The sequence below is a fragment of the Mobula birostris genome, chromosome 29 (genome assembly GCF_030028105.1).
Source record: "Mobula birostris isolate sMobBir1 chromosome 29, sMobBir1.hap1, whole genome shotgun sequence".
In the NCBI taxonomy this organism is placed as follows: Eukaryota; Metazoa; Chordata; class Chondrichthyes; order Myliobatiformes; family Myliobatidae; genus Mobula; species Mobula birostris.
The window spans coordinates 20,102,750-20,113,042 of record NC_092398.1 but is presented as its reverse complement, the minus strand read 5'-3'; positions in this window follow the sequence as shown (position 1 = coordinate 20,113,042).

Genomic DNA, 10,293 nt, shown 5'->3' with positions numbered 1-10,293 from the left:
CGATCGCTTACGCTCTCTACTGGTCACGGGCATCAAGTCCTGGAAATAGCCTTCCACTACTATAGACTGCTGTTGCTAAAAAAAAAAACAAATAGAAAACTTTCTTTGTTTTCCATGTAATTTAACCTAGCAGAACGGCACAACGTCATCGAGGACCTTACTAAATCGCAGAAGGACCACATCTACTGCCTTGCATTCACCTGCTATTTTAAAGGTCAAAATTTAAAAGTTTAAAGTGCATTTAGTTTCAAAGTATGACTATATTATACAACCTCGAGATTTGTCTTTGTATAGGCAGATACAAAACAAGAAACCCAAAGGAACTCATAATATATAAACGACAAATTCCCAATGGACAGATTAAAAAATCGGGCGAACAACAGAAGTAAGCAAATAGCATTTCCAACGAAAGTGATTCCTCGGATACGAAACAGCTATCAGAACCGGCCGGACCCTTGCCTATTCAATCTATCTGGTCTGCTGCTTAAATCGTCCAAACAGCGAACCGTTCCTCACGCTATGAGCCAGGCCGTATCGTATCGATAAATTTGTGGTCTGGATCCCGCCTCCACATTTCGGTCCTTACTCGACCTTTCCAAATCGACCCGACGCTTAGTTCAATCAAATCTCGCTCTCGATTTAGGAGGACGGACACTTAATTGTCTCTCCTCTGCACCTCCTGTGGTTCCGCTCCAGACTTCGACTTCAATCTGCCTCAACTTCGCCTCGAACAGGCCTTGACCTCTCTCCGACTTACCCTAGCACACTCAAACATCGACCCTCGACTCAGCTTCGCCTTCGCTTACCTCTTCATCATTAACGGTGATAATTCACCATAATTTCTTTGCAAAGAAAGTGCTATTTTTAAAAATACATATTTAATTGCATTCTTTGTTTTGTTAACCACAGTTTATTATCGGTCCCCTTGAGCAGCCACTTCAAATTAGAAACATCAACATTGCATCCTCAAAGCCTCACTCAATTTTAAAGGACGTCGTTCCCTGTTGCTTACATTAAAACAGTTACAATTTTTTTAAAGCGGCACATCTGTACCTTAAACCTTGTAATCACTTCCAGGTACATAACTATCATGGATGTTCGAATTCTTCGTCTATACTTGCCGCGTTTTTACAATCCCTCTTAAATGGTGCTAGAGGCAGTAGTGTGTTCTTTGTGTGGGATGTAAAAATTCTGTGAGGGAGACCCCAGCCTCTCCAATAACCACATCTGTATCAGGTGCACGGAGCTGTAGCTCTTCGGAGAAGGTTTTAAGAAATTTCAGCTGCAGCTGATGATCTTCCCCTCAAAGGGAAATTGAGAAATTTATAGATGGGAGCTGCAGGTAGGCAGTCTCCCCCCAAGTTGCAGGAAGCAAGTACATCGGTGATCAGGAGAGGAATGGAAATGGGCAGCCAGTACATAGTACCTCTGAGGCAAGGCATTCCCCTCAATAATAAGTATGCCGCTCTGGATACCTTTCGATTCGGGTGTTTGGGTGTGTGAAGAGGAACGGGCTACTATCAACAAGTGGGGTGTCCCAGCAACCGGTTCTCTTGCATCGGGTATTGCGCTGAGGCTCTGAAGGAATGGCGTCCTGCAGTAGTGATAGAAAAGTGGACAGGAGATTCTGTGGACGCGACAGAGACACAACGGGCTAATGTTTTGTCTCCCAGGTGCCAGAGCCAGGGACGTCAGGAACGGCTAGACAAAGCAGGACGAGTGAGCAGCCAGATGCATTGGCACATATTGGCACCAATGTACTGTGTGGGGTAATGCTGGAGGTCCTGAAGACAGAATTTCGGAAGCTGACGAGAAAGATGAAATTCCAGGAAAACCATCTCCAGATTGCTCACTGTGCCATGAGCCAATGAGTGTCAGATGAATGCGTGATGGGAATCTTGTGCATAGGGTAGGGTTTCCGATTGGGAGGGTTTTGAATACCAGCAGAAGGCAACTGAAACGTCTTAAGGAGGAAAACGATTGAAAGATGGAAAATGAAGTTAAGCGAGCCAGAAAAATCAAAGAGGATGCCAGCAGTATTTTTTTTCAGATAGATAAAAAGTAAAAAGGAGAGAGTAGGCGAGAAAGGCGAGAAGCGGGAAATTGGCAGCTGAATTGTTGTAATTGTGACGAAGAAATAGCGGGCGAATTCAATGACTATGTTGCATCAGTCTTCACTGTAAAGCACACTAGTAGCATGCCAGAACTTTGAGAGTGTCAGGGGGCAGAATAGAGTGCAGTTGTTATTGATAGGGAGAAGGTGCTTGGAAAACTGAAAGGTCTGAAGGTAGATAAGTCACTTGGACCAGATGGACTATATACCAGTGTTCCGAAAGAGGTAGCTGCAGAAATTTGGGGGCATTAGTAATGATCTTTGAAGAATCAATTGATTCTGGCATGAACCCGAAGGACTAGAAGATCGCAAATATCGCTGCACTCTAAAAGAAGGGAGGAAAGAGACAGATATATAGTCTGGTTATCCGGACCTGCATGGTAGGGAAGTTGCTGGGGTCGATTACTAAGGGTCAGACTTCAGGGTACTTGGAGTCATATAATAAAATAAACCGTAGTCAGTAAGGTTTCTGATCGAATTCTTTGAGGAAATAACAAGAGGCATAACATAGGAGAATCTCTGGGTGTTGTGCGTTTAAATAGTCAGAAGGCCGTTGGCAACCTGACGGACATGAGACTTCTTAGCAAGAAAAGAGCCAATGGTATTTCAGGAAAAACATTACCTTGACTAAAGCATCGACTCATTGTATTAGGCAAAGACTGGCAATAAAAGGAGCTTTTTCTAATTGGCTGCTTGAGTCTGGTGGTATTCTGCAGGTGTCAGTATTTGAACCGCTTCATATTACGTTATACTGTATGTCAATAATTTTGATGATGGAACTTATATTTGTGTCCAGGTGCGCGGACGATACGAAGATATGTAGAGGAACAAATAGTAGTTTTAAAGTATGGAGGCTGCAGAAAGACTCAGACAGCTCAGGAGATAGGGCAAAGGGGAGGTCGATGGAACAGTGTCGCGAAGTGTATGATCATACACCTTGGTATGAGGAATAAAAGTATAGACGATTCTCTAAACAGGAAAAAAAGACTAGTTGCAAAGGACCTGGGAGTACTTGTACAGGATTCACTAACGCACTAGTGAGGCCTTACAGAGTATTGTGAGCGGTTTTGGAACCTATCAAAGAAAAGTGAAAGTTCAGAGGAGGTACCTGGGAAGGATTCCGGGAATAAAAAGTTTATCATATGAGAATTGATATTTCAGGGCCTGTACTCGCTGGAAATTAGGGGAATAGTGGGAGGTCTTAATGAAATATATCAAATGCGGAATAACCTAGATAGACTGAATAATGCAGAGGATGGTTCCAATAACGCGGTGGGGCGGGGAGGGTCTCTACGACTAGAGTTCACAACCTCTGAATACAGGGAACTGCATTTAGAAGAGAGATGAGAAAGAATTTTTATAGACAGCGGGTGGTGAAGCTGTGGAAGTCGTTGTCACAGTCGGCTGTTGGAGGCCACCACATCGGGTGTACCTAAGACCAGAAGACCATGAGATAGATGAGCAGAATTAAGCAACTTGGTTCATTGAGTCTGCTCCGCCATTTCATCATGGCTGATCCAACTTTCCACTTAGCTCCTGTCTTCTCTCCGTATCGCTTCAGGCCCTGACAAATCAACAATCTTATCAATCTTTGCTTTAAATACATATAAAATCCTGGCCTGCACAACTGCATGTGGCAAACAATTCCACAGATTCATCAGTTTCTGGCGAAAGAAATTCCTATTTATCTCCGATCTAAAACGACGCCCTCTATTCTGAGGCTGTGTTCTCTGGTCTTAGCCTCCCCCAAAATAGGAAAAATCCTATACACATCCACTTCAATAGGCATTTTATTGTTCGACAGATTTAAGTGAGGTCTTCTCTCATTCTTCTGATTTTTAGTGAATACGGTCCCAAAGCGATCAAACGCTCTTCATGTAATAAACCACTCAATCCTGGAAGCATTCGTGTGAACCTCCTTCCAACCCCTCCAGATTAGTACATTCTTTCTAAATAAGGGGACCAAAGCTACTCTCAATACTCTAAGAGTGGTCCCAGTATTGCTTTATCAAGTCTCAACATTACGTGCTTGCTCTTATATTCTACTCACCTTGAACTGAATACTAACTTGCATTTGCCTTCCTCACCAAAGACTCAACCTGCAGATTAACGTTTAGGGAATCCTGCACAAGGACTCCTTAAGGGTTTGCGCCTCCTTTTTTGTATTTTCTCTCTATCTAGAAAATAGTCAACTTGTCTATTTGTTCTACCACTCTTCCCGACATCGTATTCTATCTGAAGTTGTTCACCCATTTTCTTTATTTGTCGAAGTCCTTCTGTAGTCTTACCACTTCCTCCAAACTACCTGCAACACCGGTATCTTCACAGCATCTGTAAAGTTAGCAACAGAGCCATCAATTCCTCATCCAAATCATAGACACAAATAGGTAAAGGAATCCGTCCCAACACAGTCCCCTGTGGAATACCACAATGCACCCATAGCTAAACAGGACAGGTACTCTTTCTTCCCACTCTTTGCCTCCTGCCAATTAGCCACTGCTTTATCAATGCAAGGAGGTTCCCTCTAACACCATGGGCTCGCAGCCTGTTATGCACGCTCATGTGTGGTACCTTGTCAAAAGCCTTCTGAAAATCGGAGTACACAACCTCAACTGATTCTCCTTTGTCTATCCTTCGTGTTATTTCTTCAATGAATTCAAAAAGATTTGCCAGACAAAATTTTCCCTTGAGGAAACCATGCTGACTACGGCCTATTTGATTCATCTGCCTCCATGTACCCTCTGACCTCATCCTTATAATCTGCTCTAACATTTTCCCAACCTCCGAAATCAGCCTAACTGGACCATTGTTTCTTCTTTTCTTCCTCTCTCCTTTCTTGAAGAGTGGAGTAACATTTATAACTTTCCAGGATCACGGAGCCATTCCAGAATCTAGTGATACTGATGTTTGGTAGACCTTGACTAATGCCTGCACAATCTCTTCAATCATTGCTTTCAGAAGCGTGTGGTATACGGCATCGGGTCTAGTTGATTTAATTAGCTTCTGACCTTTCAGTTTCCTACGAATATTTTCTACAGTTATGGGAAGATCACACATTTCATGACCCGGACACCTGGAATTTCCACAAGAATGCTAGCGTCTTCCACGTTGAAGACTAACGTAAAATACTTACTAATTTCTTGGTTATTGGTGAACTCACAGTCCCCTGGGAAGACAACATCGTTGAAGCCCATGAGTGCAAGTTAACCAAATATGCAGAGTTAAGATCAGAGTGCAGAGACAGAGGGTGGAAGGTCTCATGCTATCCATTCGAAGTAGGCTGCCGTGGGTTTATTGCGTTCACTCTCCAGAAGTGGATGCGTGACCTTGGCTTCACTAGAAGGGAGATCAAATCAACCAACAGGGCTGTAGCTGAGGCAGCAGAGAAAGGATCAGCATGGGTGTGGACCAAGTATGTTCAGAGGGGCATATAGTCAAACAGTGTATACGTATCTTGCAAACCCTTCAGTAGTTGCATAGACACCTGAAGAGTAGACTATCTGTTGGATGGAAGTGACCAACAACTCTGATAGAGGCAGATGCCAAATTTTTAAGCTCACCAGTGGGAGGTGGTGCTTTACCACTGCTGGCCCACCACCTCGAGGGAGTCTTGATCATAAGCGGGCCGAAGCTCCTGAAGACAATTGGCAGATCAACTGATGATCCCACTGGTGATAGCACAGGACAGTTAACATCTTAGTCCATGTGTATTTTGTAACTCTTAGCCATTTCGTTGCCGCCCATTTCTACCTCTCGAGTATTGCTTACTAACGGTCCGATATCCAATCTTGCCAGTTATTTCCGTATTGCATCCTTACGTTCAGAATGAACTTTTCAGTTGGAGTTAATAGCTTCTCAATGCTCCGACTTCCCTTCAATTTTCGCTCTATTATAGGTTCTCTCTTTGACTTTTTTTTTTGCTGACTTTGACCTCATGTTAGTCACAGTTGTGTCATCTTTCCTTTAGAATCTTTTCTCCTCTTGGGATGTATATACCCTGCGGCTTCCGTATTCCTTCCAGAAATTATAGCCTTTGCTAACCTGCCGTCATCCCTGCCAGTGTGCTTTCCCAATCAGTCCCGGATAACTCCTCTGTCACGCCTCTATTATAGTTCGCTTTACTCAACTGTACTAGTCATAACTTTGATATTAGATTCTCCTAAAATTTAAAGGTGAATTCGGTATTATGATCACTGGCCCCTAGGGGTTATTTTACCTTAAGCTCGCTAGCATAATGTTGGATAATTCCACAGCAGCCAATTGAGAAAATTTGATCCTCTAATGGGCTCAAAGACGAACTACTCCAAAAAGCCATCTCGTAGGCATTCTAGAAATTTCCCTTCCTGAAATTCAGTAGCAACCTGATTTTCCCAATCTACCTACACAATGAAATATCTCATGACTATTATAACATTGCTCTTTTGGAATGCATTTTCTCTGTCCCATTGTAATCTGTAGATTCTATAGACTGTTAGGAGGTCTGTTTAAAATTCCCATCAATATACTTTTACTCTTGCAGTTCCTCAGTTCTGTCCACAATCGTTCACCACTTTCCGACCCTATGCTAACTCCTTCTAATGTTTTGATTTCGTTTTTACCAACAGTGTTAAGCCGACCTTTTTGCCTTGCTCCTTGTCCTTTCGATACCATGTGTGTTCTCGGACATTAAACTGACAAGCAGCCAATGTGCAAAAGAAGACAAATTGTGCAAACATAAGATAATAATATTACATAGATAGCTACACAGATAAATAAACAGATAGATAGATAGATAGGTCGATAGGGAGACAGACAAACAGACAGATTGATACATACATACATGCGTACATACATCAGCCCGAGGACATAAATGCTGTGGTCCTTGAAAATGTCTCCATAATTTGTGGAACCAGTTCAGTGTTCAGGTGCGCGGATAACTTCACTCATCAGAGCAAGATGTAGGGAGCAATAACAGGAAAGAACCGTTAAGGGAATATTGGATACAGAGAATAGTAGTGAATATATCCAAGAATGGAATGCTACTAAGTTTTAGGAAGATAACGTCAAAGAGATCTTTTGAGGGTCCTACATAATTAAAGAATAGAATCGGGAAACCCAGGAGGGGCCTTCAAACGTCATCAACATTCGATTTAAATAGAATACTAGGACATTCCTTATATGAAATCTAGACAGATAGCAGGGTAACCCAAGGATAGAGAAGGAAACACGTGCTTGGTGGCGAAGAATGTAGCTCACGTCTACATCCTCGAATAAAGTTATGAAGTGTCTCCAAGCACCTCCTTGAAACGCATCGAACATTGAAGCCTAGTTGGAGAGGAAATGGAGACGATGTATCATTTAGGGGCAGAGTCTAGGACCAGAGAGCTCCGACTCGGACCAGAAAGACGGCCCTTTTGAATAGAGATGAGGAATAATTAATTATACACTTAAAACTATTTGTCCGTCTGTCTGTCTATCTATCAATCTTTCTGTCTATCTAACTATCTGTCTGTCTATCTATCTATCTATCTATCTATCTATATCTACGAATATATCTATCTGTCTATCTATCTATCTCTCCACCTGTCTGTGTCCGTCTAACTACTAATTTAGTTATTTATTTAGAAATACACGACTGGGGTAAATCTATGGTGTTCGTTGGCACCGACGGTTGAGGAGGCGATGTAACGGGCTGATAGTTTCTCCATTACTAAGAGTGTCGAAGCTCAGAAAGATCTTTGGATCCAGATGGGAGATATTTTGAAGTAACTGCCCAGGGTGAAGAAGACGTACGACATTTTGATTCTGTTAGTCTAGCAACTGACTGTAAGAGCCAGGAAGCTATTTTATAGTTCTATATCACGTTGAATCGGCCACTGGTTGCATAATGCATTCAGCTCTGTTCGCACCATTAGAAGAAATACTTTGGCTCGGCCACAGAAAGGTTTAACGGGAGGGTGACTGGATTACAAGCATGAGGTAAATGGAGAGGTTTGGGGAACTTGGATAGTTTCTTTTTGAGCGACAGAATCTTGAGCGAGACTTTACAGAAATTGATTAAATTATGAGAAACATAGATGGAATATACTTTTCACAAGATCGAAGTGTCTAATACGTGGCATAATTCAGTTAATGTGAGAAGCAGTAAAGTCAAAAGACAAGTGTGCAGCATCTTTTAACGTCTTTCTTATTATTTATAAGAGCATAGGGGATTCCTGTAATACTCTTTTCCATAGATGCTGCTTAATATGCTGAATTCCTCCGGGATTTTGTGTGTGTTGTTTTAGATTTCCAGCAACTGCAGATTATGTGTTTTCAATGCATGTTCCAGTCCTCTTAAGTCTCCAGACCTATTAAAACATTAATGATTGCGCTCGATACCCTCTCCGCTGGAGCTAGGTGTAACAGGTTCCTGGTTGACAGAACTGATTGAAGGCTCTTGGCACTTACCTAAAACACAACTGGGTTCCCAGATGGTGCTGAATTCAAACCCAGCCGGGTCACATCCTGGGCAGTAGCAGTATCTACGAAGAAGAAATGTCTGGCATTCTTCTTCCGTACCTTGCAATGGAAACTCTATGGACGCGAGGAGTCTGACTCGACTTAACGACTGAACAACAACAATTTGACTATCTGGTTTCAAAATGGCAGATTGTTTCGGGAGATTAGACAACGACGATTCAATTGTTTGTAGTCACACCTGAAATTATCGCTTTTAATGTTAATTTTAGCACTATTGTTTATTTATTTTGTCATGTCAGATTTCTAGCTTCTGAAGTTTATCAGGCTTTAAAAGTTGTTGAATTAGTGGTTGATGTAGTGCTTATAGTAACACGCGTGTTGTAGCCGGACACGCCAGGAAAAAAAATATTCTTGCACACCACTGCTATGAGATCATCCACCAGAGATTTTGTTTCCTTGTGAACGCTACATGTTTGATGTTATGTGCCTGAGCTGCTGCAGAAGTACTTTTTCGTTCCACATGTGTATATATGACCTGTGCATATGATAAAATAAAACACACCCGGCTTTCCCTTTCTTCTAATTATTTTTTTCTTGGACATTTTGTAGACTGTTTTATAATTTATACTTTTTTTTGCTTAATGCTGTATGCCTGCGATGCTTCACCAAATATGTTTTCCTTTGCACCTCTGCATACATGTGTATCTGACAATAAACTCGACTTCCGAATTAACATTCTATTTTAATCGAGGTAGTAGGGCCATTCAATTGGAAAATTCTGAGATTTCCACGAAGAAGTTCCCATCACAGTATAAACGAATTTATCAGGGAGATGGGAGATGGTGGTTCTATCCATGGGGCAGTTTTGATGAAGTTACATACAATGTATAGGGAGACCATTAGAAAGGATAGGCAGTGGATAGTCGGTTGGGTGGGTTAAAATGTAGAGAAATTAATGGGATAACAGTGCGAAACAGGGGCGATGACGCTGAAATATGGATCATCACTCGGAGCTAATAAATTATGTCTATTAAGGCGACCTGTCTGCGTCCGAAAGGCTGCTGGATGTTTGGGGTTAGATGTTTCAAAAGAAACAGGCAAGAAGATAAAAGCTGTAGGGGAAGCAGCATTGTTAATCAGTGAAAGTATCACAGCTGCATAAAGGCAGGACGTCGTAGGTGGAAGTCAAAAGCAGGAAGGGAGCAATCGCTCTAATGTGAATATTACAGAGACCGCTCTATAATGCGCTCACCAAACACAGAACAGAAACACCGGAAAGCAGATCGTGAGGCAGATTTTGGAAAATTGCATAAATAAGAGGGTTGTTGTCATGGGTGACTTCAAACTCACTAATATTGTTTGGCATCTCCGCAGAGCAAAAGGCTTAAATGGGGCAAAATTAGCTTGGTTTGCCTAAAAATCGCACCTGATACCAAATGTACAAGAGTCGAATACAGAAAACGCCATTCTGGAAATTGGTATTACACAAATGTCTTTCTTAGATTTGTCGGTGGGTGATCATTTCCAAGACAGTGACCACAACTTTGAGACTGTCACCATTGACTTGTAGATTGTAGATGGTAGCTGCAAATAGGAACAAGTACGTTGGGACTGTGTGTGTCTGTGTGTGTGTGTGTGTGTGTGTGTGTGTGTGTGTGTGTGTGTGATAGAGAGAGAGGGAGTAACAGAGAGTGATGAGGGATGCGATGAAAGCTTGTCCTATTGCGGTTCCCATTATT